The sequence below is a fragment of the Lathyrus oleraceus genome, chromosome 2, assembly GCF_024323335.1.
Source record: "Lathyrus oleraceus cultivar Zhongwan6 chromosome 2, CAAS_Psat_ZW6_1.0, whole genome shotgun sequence".
NCBI lineage: Eukaryota > Viridiplantae > Streptophyta > Magnoliopsida > Fabales > Fabaceae > Lathyrus > Lathyrus oleraceus.
This window is the reverse complement of record NC_066580.1, coordinates 172,825,318-172,851,085: the sequence shown is the minus strand read 5'-3', so window position 1 is coordinate 172,851,085 and position 25,768 is coordinate 172,825,318. Positions and strand designations below refer to the sequence as shown.

General features: G+C 34.0%; 1 pseudogene; it reads left to right on the top strand.

Annotated features, from left to right (window-relative positions):
* Nucleotides 1-15,669: 15,669 nt before the first annotated feature.
* On the top strand, nt 15,670-17,017 carry LOC127122477 (receptor-like protein kinase HERK 1; annotated as a pseudogene).
* The last annotated feature ends 8,751 nt before the right edge of the window (nt 17,018-25,768 follow it).

The window sequence follows — 25,768 nt, the reverse complement described above, 5'->3', positions numbered from 1 at the left end:
AGTCAATTCATCTGACTATTTCGAAATCCACTGAGACCTAACTTTTTATGTGTTTGTCAAATGGAGATGACCCCAAGATAAAAAATGTTATTAAGAACCATATGAACAACTTGAATTTTCATAAAAAAATTATTTGAAGCTTTGAAGGTCATCATCCATTTCAAAACATTATAGGTCATTTTGACTGAAACCCTAATTTTGGGTCAACTTCCCAAGGACCTAACTCCCTCATTTTTCATGATATTGAGGTGGGATCAAATGCATTGGAAAGTTTAAGACGTCTAATTCATTTGTTTTGTTTAAAAAAATTTCATAATCCTAAACAAAACACATGTGATAATATAAAACATTATAGGTCACTTTGGACCAAAACCATTGAATCTTGAAAAAGTCCAACTTTAAGTGCCCATAATTTTCTCATCAAAAATCCAAATGATGCACAATTTAAGTTAAAAACGATTGCCTCGAAAATATCTACAACTTTGATGTTGAAGGTTTTGTCAGTTAAAGCTTGCATCATTAAAACAGAAGGGCTTGAAGATGGTCCATTTTGGCAAAATTCACATACACATGTTTTGTACATTGAACTTCATGGCCTGTTTTCATAAATTTCCCAACTCCAAATGGATTTTTGTTCAACATAACAATTGTTCCTCATGTCAAGACCTTTCCAACCATTACCCATATGACCATGTTTCAATTTGGCAAAGTGCATTTTCGAAGAGGTAAAGATATATGTGCATTTGTGGAAACCATGTCAAATTTTTGTGCACAAGCTAATGTAATCAAAACTGCACATCCAAACCTAATCCATCACACTTCAGCTTGCATTTGCAATAGATTTTGGGCCTCCCATGCGCCTGTACAGGCCCGCGCATGGAGGCCCTCATTTCATGCACACATGAATTTTGCCTTGCTTGCATCAGCTTTCACTATAAATACAAGTGCTCAGCTTCATCCATTTCCAACCTGAAGGCGCCTAATACTCTGCAGAATTGGAATCCCACCCTTCACCTACAAAATTTTTGCATTTTCTCTGCAATTTTTCAGTTTCAATTTTCAACTTCCTTGGTTGATTATTGAACTCTAATTCCTTAGCCTAGCTTCATTTCCATCTCAAGACCAAGCTGCAACAAAGAATTGGGAAGGATCGTGCCTCATAGAGCTGCACTTCAAAGGTTGTTGTTCAAACTTTTTCAATTCGAAACTCACTGGATCTTGCTCATTTCTTGTGTTTGTTGGCTCCTCTGAAGTGCTCATGCGAGAGGCAATTGAACTGTGTATTTAATTTCATGAATCCATCAAGTTCAGACTGAACACCATAAACTTCCATCTCATATTTCTCTTAATGTAGGGATCTTGAGTGGAAGCCCATGGTACAGGGGTGATGTACATCACCCCAGCTTTCCAATGATATGAGGATCGTGCAGTTTCATTAACTTTTTAAAACCTGCAATTCCACCGGAGCTGGCTTTCTTGCCGGAGAAGACGGTGGTGTACACCACCGTGCCCCATGCCAGATTGCATCTGGACCGTTGGTTGCTATTTCCAATTTGAATCATGGCCTTTAGATGTTATGACTTTTAATAATGTTGCGTGTGTCTCCCTTGACCAATGCCTACCATGAGCGCGCGCCTGTGAGCCATCTGATGTGCCATATCATTTAATGAAACTTGATCCAACGTGCCAGGCTTTTTCTATTTTCTCATTTTTCTATTCTATTTTCTTTTATTTCATTTTATTTCAAAAATTCATATCTTCTTCATTTTAAATCCAAAAAATATGAGACCAATTGCATTATTTCTCTTCTTAATTCTAGTTTTTGAAAATGATTTTTAATATTTTTTATGATGTAATTTAATATTTTTTGTGAATTTTCTTTTTTCTGGTTATTTTTAATTCATTATAAATAGTTTCCAATATTCAAAAATGCCAAAAATATTTTCTTAACATCTTTGAATGATGATGAATTTATGAAAAATATTCTCATCAATTTCTTAATTGATTTGAGATTTATTTGAGATTTTAGTTCAATTATATTATTTTTTATTCATTTTTAATTGTTTAAAATTAGTTTCTGGTTTCTAAAAATGCTGAAAAAAATTGTCAAACTTTGTTTGACCTTGTTGAACTTAGGATGATCCATTTGGACTTTTCCAAGTTGATTTGAAATGGATTTGAAGTCTGACCTTTAATTGTTTATTTTAATTCAAGTATTATTTTAATTATCAAAAATACCAAAAGTATTTTATTTGTTTCTTGACTTCTAAACTTCGTCTTGCTTCTGTTTACCATTGATTGACTTTCATTCTATTCATGTTTGATCAATGTTTGTTGAATATTTCATTTGAATTTCCATTTATGTACATTTTCATTCTTCTTCTTCTTTTTCTTTTTGATAAATGAGTTAGAGATTGTTGGTTAGCCTTGACATATGAGTGGCTTAACCTTCCTTGGTTGAAATTTAATTCATCTTGATCAAAGATCAAGTGAATGGTTTTGCATTAAGGATAGGTTGCTTCTTGGTCAAGCAAAATACCTAAATCAATACAAGATCATTCTTCTTTTCTTTTGGCATGGCAAGTTGTAGGAGCTTGGCTTACTAGTCATGGTCTCTAACTTGTGTTTGTTGCCTATAGTTTTATTGACCGGCCTCAGATAGGTGTGACTACTACATTAGTCCACTTACGATTGCTTAACATAGTGCTAAATTGCCTTATGGCACACTAACACTAACTACTAATGACTAACTTTAATTCAAGTATTTAGTTCTTGCAATTTAGTTTAATGAAATTTAATATTCTTGCACATTAATTCATTTGCTTTTGCCCTTTGCTCACTTGAGCTCATGTTTATGTTAATGGAATTTGCCTTTTGCTCACTTGAGCACATTATTGTGTATATACCATTGTGTTTGTTTTGTTTTGATTGTGTGAACCCAATGCAAATGGACAAAGGACTTAGATTTTAGGACCTTACCTAAGCTAATGGAGTTTGAAGAGCAACTAGGCCTCATGCCTTTAGAGTGCTAAAAATGTCAAAGAGCAACTAGGCCTCATGCCTTTAAAATGCTTAATGTTGAAGATGAATTGAAAGGACCAAATTCTAAACTCACTCTTGTCCATGCTTTCTATTGCATTGTGGAACTTTTTGATTCGTGTGTTCTTGTGTGCTAGGGATCCCAAACTTGCCAAGTAGAAGAACCATTGTCATGAGCATCCAAAGTGAGAGATACAAAAGCCAATTGGAAGATTCCTAGGAGCTTGATTGATTGTATGCTTGATTGTTTGAGTTATTTGCTTATTGCTTGCTAATTCCAAAGGAAAGGGAACAACTTGGATCATCACTATGATCTCAAGAAGGGAACTCCAATGTGGTTTTATTTCTCTTCCTTCATCTTTGCATGTTTAGGACCTTAGCCATTCTTCTTCTTCCCTCCACTCTAACCCAAGCCAAACTTTTGTGCAAACATTAACATTGCTTTTCAAAATTGAAACCTAAGCACTATGCTTTTGATTTTTCAAACTTCTTTTCATAATACTTATTTTGAATTGAATCCTAAGTCAACCTTGACCTCACTTTGTAAATACTTTTCATTGGTAAATACAACTCACTCAATTGTTTTTGTGGTTTCAATGGCCACTTTTTGCCTAAGCTTTTCATAAACATTAGGTATTGGGTTTGAGTTATCTTTGAGGATGATATAATGCTCACCTATATCCTTAGTGATGGACTATAAGTCTTCCATGCTTATTATAAGGTTAACCTCTCACTAGCATGTTGAAGCTCTCCTCACATGGTGGATTTGTGGTTTTAGGTTGAGTTTTCTCCCTTTGATAACAAAAGACCTTAAGGCTTTTGACCAATCAATTCACCAACTTCTTTTGAGATTTTTACCCCGAACTACGAGATTTTGATCCTAATCTTTTTTAAGATGGTACGTAGGCAATGGGTTTATCCATTCAAACACAAAATTGTAAATAACTTGCATATTCTTCTCTCATATCCCCAATCATGTTTGCACAAATATTTTCACAAATACCAACCTACCTTAAAACATTTGTAAAAAGGGCTCCCTTAGAGTACTAAGGATGTTTTGGGTGCTTAAAACCTTTCCATTGCATAACCAACCCCCTTACTCAGATCTCTGACATTTTTATTAGTTTTTGATTTTATAAAAACTTATCGGTTTTTGTTCGCTTTCTAACCTTTCCTTTGGATAAATAGAAGTGCGGTGGCGGCTCGAATTGTATGATTTGCTTTTGATTTAGTCAATAAGTCTAAAGTGTCACATCCGCGAAAAACAACCGGCGGGAAAAAAAACAAACAGAGCCGCCACCGTGCGTTATTTATCCCAAAGGAGGGAAAGGAAACGCTCGAAGTAAACCTGGAAAGGAATGGTCTTACACCGGAGATTACAAGGTACGGGAGTCGGTTACGCAAGGGGAAGGTATTAGCACCCCTCACGTCCGTCGTACTCGACGGGATCCACACTCAAAAGAATAGAAAAAGGTTGCTAATAAACTGCTAAAAAAGAATGCACACACACTGGAATAAACAGGCGGAGGAGGATGGAGGAAGGGGACTCGGCAGGATGTCGCATCCTGGGCCTACGTAGTTTGTCAGAAACAAACATCAGAGTCGACGTAGTTCGGGGAAATGGGGAACAGGCTCACTAGGATATCGCATCCCATGCCTACGTATCTCATCTGAAATGAGAATCAGAGCTACCGTAGTTCGGCTAACGCACGCCGAAACAAAACACACGCACAGACGCTGAGACGTCAAAGCAAACACGCAAATGGAAACAGACTGCCAATGGCTGGTCTTACGTCCGACTCCGAACAACAAACACAAATAAGAAACCAAATGCCAATTAACCGAAGATGACTTGTAGCCTAGGATGAGTAACTGATGATGTATTTGTGCTTTCTTTGTTTTGTTTTTCGTTTTGCTCGGAGTGCAAAAGTTCAAGTGTGGGAGAATTTGATCAGTGCATTTTGATGCACGTTCTTCCATGTTTATACTTAAGCATTTCTTCGGTTTGCTTTGCTTATTTTTATGTTTTAATGTGTTTTTACAATTTATTTTATTTTTGCACTTATTTGTTTTTCGCATTATATTTTCAGCATTAGCGGCTTTCACGAGAAAAATTATATCTTGAGCTACGAGTATCAGATTGAGGCTTGTGAGTATGAGTTGGAAAGCTAAGGAAAAGATCTACAACTTTAGTTCAGAAGTCGAGAGCTGAATCGGACTGTAGCAGGGCCAGAAAGTCTGTTGAAGTTGCAGAATTTTATTTGTATTTTTGTTGGGTCATTTGTAGTGGGCTGGGTCGACCCAATTGAGTTGTAAAACGGGTCTTTGTTTTCCCTAGGTCTAGCAGCCGTACACCATTGGAAAAGGGACGAAAAAATCACTGTTCATGGACGAATTTGAGAGCTTGCAAAGAATGACTATGGAGAACTAATTTCCCAAGAATCAATTCACTGTAATCGGATGCCATTTTAAGGTTCTTTTATAATTTTCAATTAATCTGTTCCTTTGAATTATATCTATAATCACAATTACTTGCTTAATTTAATTGTTTTTACATGATAGAATTCTTTAATTTGATTGTTGTCTGCTTTTGAATCAATTTCGTGATTAGTGTAGCTTTTGCATTATCGCGTTCGATCATATTGCGTTTGCTTAATTCGCAATAGTTTTAATCCGTTTGCTTTACTCGGAATTCAGGGACAGACTTCATATAATTGTTATTGAGCTTGTCAGTAGCTTTTGTAATCGAATAGGATTAGACTCGTTTAGGGAATTGGAACTTTATAGGGATCAATGATAAGTCGGAAGATGATATAGTGGGTTGATTAGTTTCAGCTTATTCAAATAATCACTTTTCATAATCACTTATTTTCTGCATTTTTGTAATTGAACACCAAATCAACCCCCCCCCCCCTCATTCGATTACGTTTAATTATTACAAACAAGAATCCTTGAGACGATATCCGAGTTTAATTGTCGTTGTATTACGTTTTTACAAAATTACTCGTTTTGATTTGCGCGCGACAGCGGATCAAATTGGCGCCGTTGCCGGGGATTCTTGTCGAATTAGGGAATGCTACCTATGTTATCATACAATGAATAAGAGAATACTACCTATGTTATCATACAAAGGGTTTTACCTAATGGGTGCTACCTAAATGGAACAAGAATCGACGGATAGAGCAAGGAGAGGAACTAGGGATAAGGGTGGATGGCGATGCCAGAAGCAATCGACCTACAAGAGAAATGGCGATGCATGAAGCAATCGACTTACAAAAGGATGGATGAATACGTGCTGGTTTTGTTAAGTTTTGAAAATGATTACTCGACGTTGGATCGAGCTTTTGATCTTCTTTTGAAATGGTTATCGGATGTTCATTCTAATTCTTGTATTAACAGATGAATAAAGAATGAAAGAATAAACATTATACACTTCATGGGAGAGGGGTACATTTGTTATGAATAGGGATTGTTCATGGATATCAAACAATAAAAATATATGCCTCATATATCATACAAGTAGGCAACAGTTATCAATCAATAAGATAAATAAACAAGTATATGATCAAATCAAATAATCAAATAATGAAATGAATGAGCATTAGACAATGCATGAGAGGTATAAACATGTTGAACAATCAAACAATAGAAGCATGGATGAAAGAAACAAGTATAAAAAATAACAGATGAATCAGACAGATGAAACTATGCACACAAAGGATCACTGAATAATTTAATCGGGAAATGATGCAAGGATCAAATAAAATTAAGATGAAAGGCCTATAATACATGGCATATAAGATGAACAAGGGAGGATCAAAAGATCTCTTCAATTGCCATAAGCAATCCCTAAGTCAAACATCGATCATGGAAAAGTCAACTGAAAAGTCAAGTCAACTTAAAAATTATCAAATAAATAGTAAATTAATCAAGAAAATTATGAAAAATTAAACTAAATGAGGTGGGGTCAAGACATCATCATCCCCCAAAAAGATTTTTAAAAAATAATGTGAATTAGTGTATAAATTAATTGAAATCAAACAAAAGTCAAATGAAAAGTCAACCAAGAAAACTAGGTCAAAAATAAATCCAAAATAAATTAAAAATGGGAAATAAAACTCTAAGAAAAGGTCAGGTTGACTATGAGACATTGGTCAACCCTCATCCCAAAAATCAGAACCTAAAAGTAATTCTATGTCATGAAAATAAAATTAATAAAAAAATGTGTGTCAAAATGAACCATTTAGAATAAATAATTAAAATGAAATATTAACATAAAATAAATATAAAAATAAAAACTAAAATAAATTAAATAAAACATTAAGAAATGTGAAAAGTATTTTTTGGTATTTTTATGAACAAATAAAATATTTTTATTAATTAAAAAACAAAACAGAAAAATAAAGTAAAAATAAAAATGAGAATGAAAATAAATGAATGAATGGTGATGGGCCTGAAACGCAGGGTTGTGGATAGCGCAATAGCACCAGGCCCAGTCCAACATGATTAATGAGCGTGACACATAAATAAAATGTACATTTAAAATAAGCTATGTCACTTGCCATCGATCGGCCATGTTCATTTTAAGTCATAAAAGACAAAACAAGAACGGATGGGTAGGATTACAAAACGAGTGCGCGATCCAACGGCTAACAGCATGACACCTCATCGTCTCTTTCATGCAAACTAAACCCTAGGCCCATGCATCTAAAACGCGACCAACACGGAACATTTTTTCAATCTTCCACGCAACAATGCTCTCAACTTAGTGCACCAAATGGCATGGTATAAAAAGCAAAGTTCAAGTATGCAATGAGTAGAACATCATGGTGTCTTGTTTCAATGAAAATAATGGCCTTAGCATGAAGAAATATGGACAAAAAGACAGGCATATGAACATGGATATAACAGAAAACAATAGCATAAACTCAAGCTCAAAAACAATGCCTCATGGTGAGGGTTTCATGGTTAAGCATGGCACAATAACAACATGATGATGAACATGGTATAATGGCATGAAAACAGTTATGAACAAGCATGATAATGGCATGAAAAACATGATGAACAAACATGGCAAGCATAGAAAAACAGTAATGAACAAGTTATAGAATGCTTACCTAGTGGAAGTCAGTCCACTACTTCTTGATAGTGGCGGAAAATGGAAGAAGATGTGCTGCTCTTGGTGCTGCAAACTTGAGAAATGGAGGCTGGCTTGTGAACCTACTTTGGCCTGCTTGCTCGAAAATTTCAACCATTGCCCTTCAGATTAGGGTTTAGATGTCTTAAATATGTAGGTCTAATGCCTTAATAGGCTTGCAAAATGGTCTGTTTTGGGTCATGTGCATAATGTGCAAAAAGTGAGGTGTGAAAGGAAAATCTAATTGTGGCAAAACTTAAGTTAGTGGGCATAAAAGGTGCATGGCCAAATGAGGTAAAGAAAGGGCTGGTCGATTTTGGGGTCTGGCTGCAGCACAAAAACAGTCCAACAGGGTGACTTTGAGACTTTGTATCTTGAAGAATACATGACCAAATGGCAAGGCAATGCAAATAGTAGGAAGAGGGCATGGAGCTTAACATTTTTCATGTTGAACATAAGTTTAAATGATGAGTGGAAAGAAGTGAAAAGTGGCCTTAAAGTTCAGGTTTCACAACTGCAAAATGGTTGGGCCAGTTTGGCCTAAATGCTGCCTAAAAATTCAGTTCATGATGCCAACTTTAGATGAGTGCATCTCTCAAGCCAATGATCTAAATGGAATGATTCCAAAAAGGTGTGAAAGAGGACATAGCAAGGTACAATTGTCATGAAGGAAGTATTTTCAAAAGATGCCTTGAAATGCAAGAAATCTGGCCAAGAAGTCTTGACAAATTTTGCAGATTTTGGACTTAGAAAATTTTCTAAGTGTCCTAAAAAATGTCTCACTTTGACCAAGCATAACTTTCTCAATTCTAATCCAAATGGAACAAACTTTATATCTCTAGAAAGCTTGGAGCAAGAGGGACAAATTCCATGTTGGAGAAATGTTCAAATGTAGCTTGTATATTGATGGAAAATGGGATTAAAGTGGGGGCAACAATCATGAAAACTTGCCCTAAATGGAAAGTCAACTATTTCCAAATTTAGTAACTTTTTCAACTCCTAATTAAATGAAGAATCCATGATCCAACCTTGATCAAATTTAACATGTAGGCTCCCTTAGGCATGAATTTTGTGATTCCACTTTCAAAATGTCAGGAGTTGACTTTTCTGGCCCTATAGTTGACTTTTCCCAAACTGTCTGATACTCGATTCCATTGGTCAATTGAAGCACCTCTAGCTCAAATGAAGATCTGATTTTTTGTATGTAGACCCTTGTGGACATATGGAGGGCCATGGAAAATAGTTTCACCCAAGGAATCAGAAATAAACTAATATTATACCAAACCCTAGTTTAGGGCAAAAATGATCAAGAACTGATTGCACTGATTGTCAATGGATCTTCCTGAGATAATTGTGAATCTTCCTAGGCCAATATGCCTCTCTAATCATGACATGAATGAACCCCTCTACTTCCAACCAAACATTGCTTGTTGCAGATAGCCATGAAACCCTAATTTCTGATTAAATCCATATGCGCATTCTGAGAGCTCTGAATCCTCCACTGATGAACTGAGGACCATAACAAGACACTTGGACCTCCTTGAGACCCTTGAGACTTGTATACTTCAAAAATGAAGTTCAATTCTCAATTTTGCTTTGTGTGGGCTCCTTCTGTTAAGGAGTGGTCAATCAAACCCTGATTTCCAAGTCACTAATGCAATATGCAATGAGTATGACCTAGTATGATGCTAATGCAATGTGAAACATAATCCCATGCTTCCAAGAAAAATAAAGGGTAAATTTTGGGGTATTACAATGTGGCAACATTTTAGTCTAGGTCTGGTTTAAAGTAAAGTGGGTGGGTGGATATGGTACTGGTGTCTGTTTTTCTGCTATAGTAGTTTGTTATTGTGGTCAATGCATAATTCTAGTTAATATATATATCATTGTTTTGCTGCTAAAAAAAGGTGAATACGCTAAAGACTTTAAATACTCAAATTCAAATTGAAAAATTGCCATTACCACAATCCAATCATCATCACACTAAAATTTTCAATGAGCACAAATCAAAATATTTTTCAATTAAAAGTAAAATTCTAGAAAAAGAAAACATAACATAAGAATTATTTGTTAACAATTTTAATTATAAAATTTATATTATAACTATTAAAAATATTTAATAATTACAACACATACAATATAACTAAAACATTAAAATTAAGAGAAAAATTAAATAAAATTAAGTGTAAAGAGATAAACATTAAAAATTGAGGAGTAAAATTATAAATAAATTTAAGTATAATATATTTTTAAAAAAAAGAGATGATCATTTATAATTAAAATAATAATTAAATTAATAAAAAAAGAATAGAAAAATATGTTACCGTTGTTATTGTAGCAGGGTATTCGTTACCTTTAGATTTATTGACTAAATCAAAAGTAAATCATACAATTCGAGTCGCCACCGCACTTCTATTTATCCAAAGGAAAGGTTAGAAAGCTAACAAAAACCGAGAAGTTTTATCAAATCAAAAACTAATAAAAATGCCAGAGATTTGGGTAAGGGGGTTGGTTATGCAATGAGAAGGTTTTAAGCACCCAAAACATCCTTAGTACTCTAAGGGAGCCCTTTTTACAAATGTTGTAGGGTAGGTTGGTATTTGTGAAAATATTTGTGCAAACATGATTTGGGAGATGAGAAGAGAATATACAAGTTATTTACAATTTTGTGTTTGAATGGATAAACCCATTGTCTACGTACCATCTTAAAAAAGGTAGGATCAAAACCTCGTAGTTCGGGGTAAAAATCTCAAAAATAGTTGGTGAATTGATTGGTCAAAGCCTTAAGATCTTTTGTTATCAAAGGGAGAAAACTCAACCTAAAACCACAAATCCACCAGGTGAGGAAAGATTCAACATGCTAGTGAGGGGTTAACCCTATAATATGCATGGAAGACTTATAATCCAACACTAAGGATACAGGTGAGTATTATATCAACCTCTAAGATAATTCAAACCTAATAGGTAATGTTTATGGAAAGCTTTGGCAAAAGTGGCCATTGGAACCACAAAAACATTTGAGTGAGTTGTATTTACAAATGAAAAGTATTCACAAAATAAAGTCAAAGTTGACTTAAGGTTCAATTCAAAATAAGTGTTATGAAAAAAAGAGTTTGAAAAAATCAAAGGCATAGTGCCTAGGTTTCTAATTTTTGAAAAGCAATGTTAATGTTTGCACAAAATTTTTGGCTTGGGTTAGAGTGGAGAGAAGAAGAGAAGGGCTAGGTCATAAATATGAAAAGATGAGGGAAGAGAAATAAAATCACTTGGAGTTCCCTTCTTGAGATCATAAAGATGATCCAAGTTGCTCCTTTCCTTGGACTTAACAAGCAATAAACAATTAACTCAAGCAATCAAACAAATAATCAATCAAGCTCCTAGGAATCTTCCAATTGGACTTGTCTCTCTCATTTTTGGATGCTCATGACAATGGTCCTTCTAAGTAGCTTAAGTTTGGTATCCCTATCACAAGAACACACAAATAAAAAAAGTTCCACAATACAATAGAAAGAATGGACAAGAGTGAGTTTAGATTTAGGGGTCCTTTCAATGTCATCTTCAAGATTAAGCATTCTAAAGGCATGAGGTCCAGTTGCTCTTCAACATTTTTAGCATTCTAAAGACATGAGGCCTAGTTGCTCTTCAAACTCCATTTAGCATAGGTAAGGTCCTAAATCTAAGTCCTTTCTCCATTTGCATAAGATTTAGACAAACAAAAACAAAATAAGCACAAGGCAATAGTATATACACAATAATGTGCTTAAGTGAGCAAAAGGCAAATTGCATTAACATAAACATGAGCTCAACTGAGCAAAGGGCAAAGACAAATGAATTAATGAGAAAGAAATTAAATTGCATTAAAGTAAATTGCAAGAATTAAATGCTTGAATTAAAATTTAGTGATTAGTAGTTAGTGTTAGTTTTCCATAAGGAAATTTAGCGCTATGTTAAGCAATCGTAAGTGGACTAATATAGTAGTCACACCTATCTGAGGTCGGTCAATAAAACTATAGGCGAATAAACACAAGTTAGAGATCATGACTAGTAAGCCAAGCTCCTACAACTTGCCATGCCAAAAGAAAAGAAGAATGACCTTATATGGATTTAGGTTTTTTGCTTAACCAAGAAGCAACCTATCTCTAATGCAAAGCAATTCACTTGATCTTTTATCAAGATGAATTTGATTTGGATCAAAGAAGGTTAAGCCTCTCATATGTCAAGGCTAACCACCAATCATTAACTCATTAGTCAAAAAAGAAAAAGAAGAAGAAGAAGATGGAAATGGAATGTACATAATTGAAATTCAAATGACATAAGCAAAATCCATTGACCAAACATGAATGGAATCAACATCAATCAATGGTAAACAGAAGTGAGATGAAGCTTAGAAGTCAAGAAATAATAAAAATATTTTTGGTATTTTTTGGAATTAAAATAATACTTGAAATAAAATAAACAAATAAAGGTAAAACTTCAAATCCAATTCAAATCAACTTGGAAAAGTCCAATTGGATCATCATAAGTCTAACATGGTCAAACAAGGTTTGACAAAAACTTTCATCATTTTTTGAAAACAGAAACTAATTTTAAACAATTAAAAAATGAATAAAAATAACATAATTGGACTAAAATCTCAAATAAATCTCAAATCAATTAAGAAATTGATGAGAATATTTTTCACAGATCCATCATCATCCAAAGATGTGAAGAAAATATTTTCGGAATTTTTGAATATTGAAAAGTATTTTAAATGAATTAAAAATGACTAGAAAAGAAAGAATTCACCAAAAATATTAAATGGAATCACAAAAATAATTAAAAATCATTTTTAGAAACTAGAATTTAAGAGAAAATTTTTGCAATTGGTCCCATATTTTTGTGATTCCAAATAAAGAAGTTATGAATTTTTAAAATAAAATGGAATAAAAGAAAATAAAATGGAAATTCATAAAATAGCAAAAATCTACAGCGCTTGGATCTTGGTTCATTAATTGACGTGGCGCATCAAACAGCCAGGAAGCGCACGCGCATGGAACACTTGAGTCAACAGCGGAGCACAAAGCATTTAAAATAGTCAATCAAACCAAGAGCCAAGATTAGATATGAAGCAATAGATCCAAGGGCCAGGAACACATCCACGTGGGGACGGTGGTGGAAAGCACCGTCTTCTCCGGCGAACCTCACTGTTCCGGCCAGAGTTGTAGGTTTCTCAAACTCAACCAAAACTCACGATCCATATACCATTCGAAAGCTGGGGTGATGTACATCACCGTTGTACCCTTAATTTCCACTCAAGATCCCTATAGAGAAAGAAATCTGAGATGGAAAAATGAGGTGTTCAAGCTGAACTTGCTCAATTCACAAAATTAAAAGCACAAATCAATTGCCTCTCACATGAGGACTTCAGAGGTACAAACCAAACCAAGCAATGCATTATATTAAGAGAGATTCGAATCAAAACAGTTTGAATATAAACCTTTGAAGTGCAGCTTTCAATGGCACGATCTGATCCAATTCTTCAGTGCAGCTTGTTCTTGAAGTAACAAGGAAGCAAGGCTACGGAATTATAAGTCAGAGATCACCTAATGAAGTTGAAATCTAAGCTTGAAAAATTGAGAGAGAAATCAGAATTCCTTTTAAAGGAGGTTTGGGATTCAATTGTGTAGAGCTTCAGGCGCCTTTAGGTTGAAGTTTGAAGTGTGCAAGGCATTCTATTTATAGCCAAGGGTGATGCAATTCCATGAAGAATTCGTGTGTGCATGAGCTTGGGTCCTCCATGTATGGGCCTGTACTGGCGCATGTGAGACCCAAACTCAATTGGTTTTACATGATGATGATCAAACAAATGAATTTGGACGTGCAGATGGCAATGTGTAAGCTTGTGCATGGAATTTTAACATAGTATGCATAATTGAAACCAAAACTTCACCTCTTCGAAAATGCCATTTGCAAAATTGAAACATAGGCATGTGGATAATGGTTGTAAAGGTCTTTACATAAGGAACAAATGTTATGTTGAACAAAAATCCATTTGGAGTTTGGAAATTATTGAAAACAGACCATGAAGTTCAATGGGCAAAACATGTATATGGAAATTTTGCCAAAATGGACCAACTTCAAGCCCTTCTGTTTCAATGATGCAAGCCTGAAATAACAAAACCTTCAACATTAAAGTTGTATATCTTTTCAAGAAAATCAATTTCGACTTAAATTTTGCATCATTTGGAATTTTCATGAGAAAGTTATGGGCACTTGAAGTTGGACTTTTTCACATTTCAATGACTTTGGTCCAAAGTGACCTATAATGTTTTGTATTATCACATGTATTTCGTTTAGGAGTATAAAATTTTGTCCAACATAACAATTGAATTAGACATCTTAATCTTTCCACTGCACTTGGTCCCACTTTAATATCATGAAAAATGAGTGAGTTAGGTCCTTGGGAAGTTGACCCAAAATTAGGGTTTTAGTCAAAATGACCTATAATGTTTTGAAATGGATGATGACCTTCCATGTTTTAAATAATTTTTTTACGACAAACACATAAAAAGTTAGGTCTAAGTGGATTTCAAAATAGTCAGATGATTTGACTGATCAACTTCTCAAGTCCAAACTTCAAATCTTGATGAATGAATGATTGATGACACACACATAAGCTCATATATGTATAAAATTATGAATGAAATAACTTCCCTTGATTGTATTTGATCATAGGTTGAGATTGCTTCATGATCAAGGCACAGTCAATGCATAGCTGAATTAGGGTTTCCTTGGGAGACAATCCTCAAGCCCTTTGGTTTATCTTGATCAAATTGACAAATTGAGACATTTGGGAGGCATATATGATGATTGAGAGCTTAGTGAACCATTGTCATGCTTGCTTTCACTTTCATCTGGCCACTTCAATGGGCATAGGGGCCTCCTAGGAGCCTTGGATCATATGATTGCTCAAGCTTCAAAACAAACAAAGTTAGTGACATATTTTTGTGATTTTGGTTAGTAAACAAAATAAGAAAAGCAATAATATACAACTCAAGCATGCTTGGTGGTCTCAAACCAACTCACCCAAGTCCCAACCCAAGGGTTAAGGAGCCAAGATGCTATGATCCTTGAGGCAAATGCAATGTGCAATGATATAATGCCATGTGGGATCTTAGGGTCAAAATTAGGGTCTTACAGTTATGCAATTGAAGTGAGTAGTAAAAGAAGTGTACCAACTTGTTTCATTTAAAGGAGATTTGCATATCAACACAAGTTAGAACATTACTCTAACTGGGAAATTCTGCTTTACAGCTCTTGCCATTTTTTGCTATCAACAATGACATCCCTTCATTATCATATTCTTCTTCTTATTCTTCCATTATTCGCATGTTATCACTTCTGTTTACAACCCTTCATTATCATATTCTTCTTCTTCTTCTCCCTTTCTTCGCATTTTATCACTTTTGTTTGCAACCCTTCATTTCCTCTACATTTCCTCTACGTTTTCTCTCATGGATTCCAAGAAACAATTCTCACGCTCTCCATATTACATCTTTGTTATTACCCATTACCCACCAACACCACCACCACCTCATCCAACTTCCCCTCATATTTCTCCACCTTCTCCTCGGGCGACTAACACTCCTCCTGCCATTTACATTGGACTCATCTCATGTATCATTTTTGTTGGTGTAGTTGTTCTTATCATCTTGTTAATTGTTTGGATACTAATTTACAGGTGAAGAAGATTTATAACTAAACAGAAGGAGCTCAGTGAAAACACAGCAACTACTACAAACGAAGTCGCAACGACATCAAACATAATATCAAGAAGAGAGTATCAGTACCTTCTCACACTCTCTGAAGTGGAAGAATGCACCAATTATTTAGATGAATCTCTCGTCATTGGAGTAGGAGGACTTGTCAAAGTGTATAGGGGAGAATTGAGGGATGGAAGAAAGGTGGCTGTAAAGAGAGGGAGTAGAACTTCTCGTTAGGGCATAGAAGAGTTTATGGATGAAGTAGAAACCCTATTTAAATTCCTCCATGGGAAATTAGTGTCATTGATCGGTTACTATGTGACCACAATCACGAGTTAATATTGGTTTATGAGTTCCTTGAAAAAGGAACTTTGAAAAGTCATTTGTATGGTTCTAGTCTTCAAAGTTTATCATGGAATGAAAGATTGAATGTGTGCGTTGGAGCGGAAAAATGACTCAATTATCTACACACGGCTTATCCTACCGTTGTCATTCATCGGGACGTGAAATCAGTGAACATATTATTGGACGGAAATCTCAATGCCAAAGTAGGATACTTTGGCATATCAAGAACGGGTACCAGAGTCCATGAGACGCACGTCAGCACCGATGTTAAGGGAACTTTTGGATACCTCGAACCCGAGTATTTTATGCGAGAGAAACTTACGGGAAAATCTTATGTTTATTCATTTGGAGTAGTCCTCATTGAAATACTGTGTGCAAGGCCGGTCATTGATCCATCACTTATTAGTGATACGTTCAATTTGAAAGATTGGGCGATCAATTATATTTAGAAAGGGCAGTCAGATCAAATCAGCGTACGCATTTGATTATAAGGGATATTAATCCTGATTCCCTAAAGAGGTTTATGGAAATAGCAGAAAGATACATTGCAGATCGCGGTGTTGACAGCCCCTCCATGAAGGATGTTTTGTGGAATTTGGAGTGTTGCCTTCAATTTCAAGAAGCTTCTCTTCATGGTTCAACTACGGAAGATAATTCCAAAAGTATAGTGGAACTTGCTACACAGTATGCAACAATTGAGTTTTCTTTGACAAGAGTGTTCTCAGGGTTGGTAATATTGGACGAGGGTATGTGATGTTTTTTATCTTATTGATTTGTTCTAATATTATCTTTCTCTTTAGGTTAGCACAACTTTGTTTTGATATTACAAATACATACATGTTTTCTCTTTAGGTTAGCACAACTTTGTTCTGATATTACATATACATACATGTTTTCTCTTTAGGTTAACACAACTTTGTTCTGATATTAAAGATACATTACATGTTTTCTTTCTGATATTATTCGTCCTCGTTTACTTTGTAATAATATAAAAGAGAGAGTAGTCTTGTAGGGAGGTTTATTGATTTCCTATCTTTTTGGAGTCAGCGAGGAATTTCTCTTGCGTGGCTCTCACGTCTATGGACCCTTGCGTGTGATTCCCATAAATTCCATCTAGGCGGCCCATATGCTGGGCAAGAGTGTCCTAGCCTAGGGCTTACCAAATATAAGACTATAGTTCTCATTGTAGAAGCAAATGAAGTTTCAACTTCATAACCACTCTCCAGATCAGTCATTTTATTGCTCATCCTGACTAGAAAATAGGAAATGTTAAAGATAAAGTTTGATTTAAAGTGGTACCTAATTTTAGGAGATTAGTGAAGCTGGAGTTACGGAAGAATGAGAAAGCTTTAAGTGAATCATTGAATCGCTTCCGGTGATACTCTCAAGGAAGAAGGAATGGAGATGTTTTTTGAAAAATAACGGTCAGTTTAAATGCTAAATGTTGTGAAAGCTTCCAAATACCCGACTCACCCTATTTATAAGCAACACAAACTAAAGGATAAATACCAACTATAGAAAGAAATCACAAGATTAACGACTAGATTCCCACTCATAGATACACGTAAACTAGAGTGTACTCAAATAATTTGTAAATTGTGTCATACCTTAGATGGTCATGTCACTACACGTGTCAGGAAAGGGCGGTGAAGCATTTCAATAATGGAACCACATTAAATTCGAATGTTCCTTGTTAAGTTTTCAAAAATGATCTCAAGTGTTTCAGTTTCATTCCATATCGAATCACGTCATGGAGGACGGTCACAGGTACTTAAGACTTCCCTCATCTTCTTCAGTGCTCGGTAAAGCCTTGGAGGAAACTGTTATGGACCAGTCAAAGGCCCAAATGACCATGACCCAATCTATCTCAAATCCAGTATACTTATAAGTCACATGCTAAGAGCAAGAGAAAATTTATGATTTCCACCTTAATTATACTCAACTTGAATCTTAAACTGACTTTGGAGTTGGAGTGTTAACCGTGCAGATTCACTTCGTGCTACCAAAAAGGAGAACAAAGTCAACGTTCAAGTTCGCCAGTTCTTCAATTGTATCAATTTCTGGTTCCCGAATGGAACACATTGTATTATGTATGTAAGTATAATTCATCATTAAAATTTCATATAGAACTAGATCTTGTTTATAGTGTTCTATCATATAAGAGTAGGTATGTGATGCATTTAAATTTGATAAATATTCATCTCTTGAATTGAGTTTGTATTGAACTTAAGTTTCTGGATTTAAATTACTTGTTAAAGCAACTTCAAATGTACTTGAGTTAATGATTTTGTTTGAACATTTGTCTTTATGATAATCATGAAAAATATGATATCAAATCCATTTATCACGTTTTGCTTCCGCTCATAATCTTTTCATTCCACGCTCTAACTCTAATTTTGTAAAAAAAACTTTTTTAAAAAAACTTGGTTATTTTAAGGGGAACGATCTATTCAGCCTCCCTTTGTAGACCTTATCATATCTGCATTCTCTCTTAACAACATGCCTTATCAGTTAAATTAGGTGGGAAACATAGTTTGGTTCAGGCGGGTAAGCCCAAGCTCAGTAAGACGATTTGTCATGCATTTCAGGCAACCTATACCAACTTTGGGCGCCCTAAGGACCTGTTTGGGCGCTAGCTCAACATCAATGTTTTGGACTCTTATTACTTACTAATAAATCATCCTCCTTTGATGTTGGCAAAGTTATTTCAATGTAATTTTCAAAAGGGAAATTCTCTTAAGTTCAAAATCAAAAAGTATTTTTTTTTATTGTTAATCTATTTTTTTTTAACTCTAATTATATTTTGTTGGTTTCTATTTTTAAGCATGAATCCTCTTGCAAGTACTTCATAATGCTTTGATTTATTTTATTATTTTACTTTCGAAATGGTTTTATCCTAATGCTACTTGATGATGGTAATTCTAGATGATTTATTATTGTTTATCTCAGTATCTTTGCCTCAAAGAATATTTTGAATTAATATAATTTTTTAAAAAAGAATTATAATTATTTTATATAAATTTTATTATTGAAAAAACATTTAATTTTATTTTGTTAAAGGCATTACAATCAACAGATAATTAATTTAACATTTGCAAAAGAAAAAAAATTACTCCTCTTCCGTTTCAAATTATAAAATATTTTGGATATTTACAAAAATTAAGAAATTAATTAAATTTGTATGAGGAGAAAAAAATTTATATATATATATATATATATATATATATATATATATATATATATATATATATATATATATATATATATATATATATATATATATATATATGTATGTGTGTGTGTGTGTGCGCGCGCGCGCGCCATGATATTAAAGTTGTATTGAAATGGTAAAGTGATACAATTTAGGACAATTTTTTTTCAAAAGTAATTTATAATTTGAGACGTACACCAAATTCAAACTTTGAATTCCATATACATTTTATTTTTGCCACATTTAGAGAGTAATAAGAATAATTAAGAGAAAAAAATTGTTAACACATATAGTAATAATTTTCATTAATGTTGGGGTATTAAATTAAAACTCCATGACTCATATAAAACTAGTACTACGATTTATATTTTTTGTAATTCCAAACTTAAAACTTAAAATTATGTACTTTTGGTAGTCAGAATTTTTTATCTTCCTATGTTGCTATTTTAATATGCTTCTTGCACATGCTAAGTTAGACTTCAATTTATTGATTGTAGTATTATTGATATTTTAATATGCTTCTTGCACAAGATTATAAGAAGAGAAAAACAAGTGGTAGAAGAAAGATATATTTTTGCTTTCCATTTATCTTTACCTCTTAATGGCTTTTCAAAATGTATCTCTCTTCCATGCATTTCTCATTTCACTCCCTTTTAGTTTTGTTCTTGCATTTCCAATCATGAGAATAATAGTTGGAGCAGACAAGAGTGCACCTTTCCCTCCGCCTCCAAATGCTCACAAGGATCCTCCTTCCCCTCCAAATCCATTAGTTATAATGGAATACAACCATCCGCCCCCACCTCTTCCCCCACTACCACCACAAGCTTCTCTGCCATTTACCCCACTTCCAACGGCATCTCGATTCTCAACCATAATGATCATTCTTATATTTATTGGATTTGTGGTTGGAGCATGTATTCTGATCGTCCTTATTTTGCTCTTCATTGAAATCTATCATTTGTACAAAGAAGATCAGCTTCCGCCCATAAACAGCGGCCACCGTGAACCTCCTACAATTAGAGGCGATCAGCCGTGAGCAGTTTCAATATATGGTAAAAAAATATACATTTCTAAATCCCTTAACAGAAATATTTTGAAAGAACCTTAATGGTTACTTATTAAATTTTATTAGGCTAATTAGTACTTTATTAAGTTAGTTAGTCAGTTAAGATCAAATATAATATATGGATACATTTTTATTTTCAAGCAATACATATTATATTATAGATACATTACATGTTTTCTTACTAATACCAACTATGGTTTCCTTATTATTTCGTTAGTATTTTTGTTATACATTGCTTTTATTTCATGCCGCAACTGAGAAACTGACTCACCTAACCCGTGTTTTTGTTATACATTCCTTATTAAGGTAATTTTCACTATAACCCATTTTCGACTTCTCGTTAAAATTCACCATAACCCAGTTTTTTATGTTTTCACATCAGTGTAAAAAATGTAGCCTTCTGCAATATAAATTATATTGTTGCTAGCAAATGCAATCCCGTTGATATTTTTGACATCGTTGCTAGCAAATGTAAATCCCATTCAAATCCAATTCAAATCAACTTGGAAAAGTCCAATTGGATCATCATAAATCTAACATGGTCAAACAAGGTTTGACAAAAAATTTCATCATTTTTTGAAAACAGAAACTAATTTTAAACAATTAAAAAATGAAGAAAAATAACAAAATTGGACTAAAATCTCAAATAAATCTCAAATCAATTAAGAAATTGATGAGAATATTTTTCACAGATCCATCATCATCCAAAGATGTTAAGAAAATATTTTGGGAATTTTTGAATATTGAAAAGTATTTTAAATGAATTAAAAATGACCAGAAAAGAAATAATTCACCAAAAATATTAAATTGAATCACAAAAATAATTAAAAATCATTTTTAGAAACTAGAATTTAAGAGAATTTTTTTGCAATTGGTCCCATATTTTTGTGATTCCAAATAAAGAAGTTACGAATTTTTCAAATAAAATGGAATAAAAGAAAATAAAATGGAAATTCAGAAAATAGCAAAAATCCACAGCGCTTGGATCTTGGTTCATTAATTGACGTGGCGCATCAAACAACAAGGAAGCGCGCGCATGGAACACTTGAGTCAACAGCGAAGCACAAAGCATTTAAAATAGTCAATCAAACCAAGAGCCAAGATTAGATCTGAAGCAATAGATCCAAGGGCTAGGAACTCATCCACATGGGGACGGTGGTGGAAAGCATCGTCTTCTCCGGTGAACCTCACTGTTCCGGCCAGAGTTGTAGGTTTCTCAAACTCAACCAAACTTCACGATCCATACACCATTCGAAAGCTGGGGTGATGTACATTACCCCTGTACCCTTAATTTCCACTCAAGATCCCTATAGAGAAAGAAATCTGAGATGGAAAAATGAGATGTTCAAGCTGAACTTGCTCAATTCACAAAATTAAAAGCACAAATCAATTGCCTCTCACATGAGGACTTCAGAGGTACAAACCAAAACAAGCAATGCATTATATTAAGAGAGATTCGAATCAAAACAGTTTGAATATAAACCTTTGAAGTGCAGCTTTCAATGACACGATCTGATCCAATTCTCCAGTGCAGCTTGTTCTTGAAGTAACAAGGAAGCAAGGCTAAGGAATATTAAGTCAGAGATCAACCAATGAAGTTGAAATCTGAGCTTGAAAAATTGAGAGAAAAATCAGAATTCCTTTTAATGGAGGTTTGGGATTCAATTGTGCAGAGCTTCAGGCGCCTTTAGGTTGAAGTTTGAAGTGTGCAAGGCATTCTATTTATAGCCAAGGGTGATGCAATGCCATGAAGATTTCGTGTGTTAATGAGCTTGGGTCCTCCATGCATGGGCCTGTACAGGCGCATGTGAGACCGAAACTCAATTGGTTTTACATGCTGATGATCAAACAAATGAATTTGGACTTGCAGATGGCAATGTGTAAGCTTGTGCATGGAATTTTAACATGGTATGCATAATTGAAACCAAAACTTCACCTCTTTGAAAATGCCATTTTCAAAATTGAAACATAGGCATGTGGGTAACGGTTGGAAAGGTCTTGACATAAGGAACAAATGTTATGTTGAACAAAAATCCATTTAGAGTTTGGAAATTATTGACAACCGGCCATGAAGTTCAATGTGCAAAACATGTATATGGAAATTTTGCCAAAATGGACCAACTTCAAGCCCTTCTATTTTAATGATGCAAGCCTCAAATTACAAATACTTAAACATCAAAGTTGTATTTATTTTCAATACAATCAATTGGGACTTAAATTTTACATCATTGGGATTTTTAATGAGAAAGTTATGGGCACTTGAAGTTAGACTTTTTCACATTTCAATGACTTTGGTCCAAAGTGACCTGTAATGTTTTGTATTATCACATGTATTTCTTTTAGGATTATGAAATTTTGTCCAACATAACAATTGAATTATACATCTGAAACATTCCAACGCACTTGGTCCCACCTCAAAATAATGAAAAATGACTGAGTTAGGTCCTTGGGAAGTTGACCCAAAATTAGGGTTTTAGTCAAAATGACCTATAATGTTTTGAAATCGATGATGACCTTCCAAGTTTCAAATGATTCTTGGATGAACATGAAAGTTGTTCATATGGATCTTAAGAACTTGTTTTCTCTTGGGGTCATCTTCATATGACCAACACATAAAAAGTAAGGTCTTAGTGGATTTCAAAATAGTCAGATGATTTGACTGATCAACTTCTCAAGTCCAAACTTCAAATCTTGATGAATGAATGATTGATGACACTCACCTAAGCTCATATATGCATAAAAATGATGAATTAAATAAATTCCTTTGATTGTATTTGATCATAGGTTGAGATTGCTTCATGAGCAAGGCACAGTCAATGCACATCTGAATTAGGGTTTCCTTGGGAGACAATCCTCAAACCCTTTGGTTTATCTTGATAAAATTTACAAATTGAGACATTTGATAGGCATATATGATGATTTAGAGATTAGTGAACCATTGTCATTCTTGCTTTCACTTTCATCTGGACACTTCAATGGGCATAGGGGCCTCCTAGGAGCCTTGGATCACATGATTGCTCAAGCTTCAAAACAAACAAAGTTAGTGACATATTTTTGTGCTTTTGGCTAGTAAAAAAAATAAGAAAAGCAATAATATACAATTCAAGCATGCTTGGTGGTCTCAAACCAACTCACACAAGTCCCAACCCAAGGGTTAAGGAGCCAAGATGCTATGATCCTTGAGGCAAATGCAATGTGCAATGATATGATGCCATGAGGGATCTTAGGGTCAAAATTAGGGTCTTATAATTATGCAATTGAAGTGATTAGTAAAAGAAGTGTACCAACTTGTTTCATTTAAAGGAGATTTGTAGATCAACACAAGTCAGAATATTACTCTAACTGGGAAATTCTGCTTTGCAGCTCTTGCCCTTTTTTGCTATCAACAATGAAATCCCTTCATTATCATATTCTTCTTCTTATTCTTCCATTATTCGCATGTTATCACTTCTATTTGCAACCCTTCATTATCATATTTTCTTCTTCTTCCTTTTTTCGCATTTTATCACTTATGTTTGCAACCCTTCATTTCCTCTACATTTCCTCTACGTTTTCTCTCATGGATTCCAAGAAACAATTCTCACGCTCTCCATCTTACCCCTTTATTATTACCCATTACCCACCACCACCACCACCTCATCCAACTTCCCCTCATATTTCTCCACCTTCTCCTCAGGCGACTTCAACTCCTCCTGCCATTAATATTGGACTCATCTCATGTGTCATTTTTGTTGGTGTAGTCGTTCTGATCATCTTGTTAATTGTTTGGATACTAATTTACAGGAGAAGAAGATTTATAACTAAACAGAAGGAGCTCAGTGAAAACACAGCAACTACTACAAACGAAGCCGCAACAACATCAAACATAATATCGAGAAGAGAGTATCAGTACCTTCTCACACTCTCTGAAGTGGAAGAAAGCACCAATTATTTTGATGAATCTCTCGTTATAAGAGTAGGAGGATTTATCAAAGTGTATAGGGGAGAATTGAGGGATGGAAGAAAGGTGGTTGTAAAGAGATGGAGTAGAACTTCTCGTTAGGGCATAGAAGAGTTTATGGATGAAGTAGAAACCCTATTTAAATTCCTCCATGGGAACTTTGTGTCATTGATCGGTTTCTGGATTTAAATTACTTGTTAAAGCAACTTCAAATGTACTTGAGTTAATGATTTTGTTTGAACATTTGTCTTTAAGATAATCATGAAACATATGATATCAAATCCATTTATCACATTTTGCTTCCGCTCATAATCTTTTCCTTCCACGCTCTAACTCTAATTTTGTAAAAATAACTTTTTTTTAAAAACTTGGTTATTTTAAGGGGAACGGTCTATTCAGCCTCCCTTTGTAGACCTTATCATATCTGCATTCTCTCCTAACAACATGCCTCATCAGTTAAATTAGGTGGGAAACATAGTTTGGTTCAGGCGGGTAAGCCCAAGCTCATTAAGACGATTTGTCATGCATTTCAGGCAACCTATACCAAATTTGGGCGCCCTAAGGACCTGTTTGGGCGCTAGACCAACATCAATGATTTGGACTCTTATTACTTACTAATAGGTCATCCTCCTTTGATGTTGGCAAAGTTATTTCAATCTAATTTTCAAAAAAGAAATTCTCTTAAGTTCAAAATCAAAAAGTAATTTTTTTTATTGTTAATCTATTTTTTTAACTCTAATTATATTTTGTTGGTTTCTATTTTTAAGCATGAATCCTCTTGCAAGCACTTGATAATGCTTTGATTTATTTTATTATTTTACTTTCGAAATGGTTTTATCCTAATGCTACTTGATGATGGTAATTCTAGATGATTTATTATTGTTTATCTCAGTATCTTTGCCTCAAAGAATATTTTGAATTAATATAATTTTTTAAAAAAGAATTATAATTATTTTATATAAATTTTATTATTGAAAAAACGTTTAATTTTATTTTATTAAAGGCATAACAATCAACAGATAATTAATTTAACATTTGCAAAAGAAAAAAAATTACTCCTCTTCCGTTTCAAATTATAAAATATTTTGGACATTTACAAAAATTAAGAAATTAATTAAATTTGTATGAGGAGAAAAAATTTATAAATATATAATATATATAATATAATATAATATATTATATTATATATATATTATATATATATATATTATATATATATATATATAATTATATATATATATATATATATATATAATATATATATATATATGTGTGTGTGTGTGTGTGC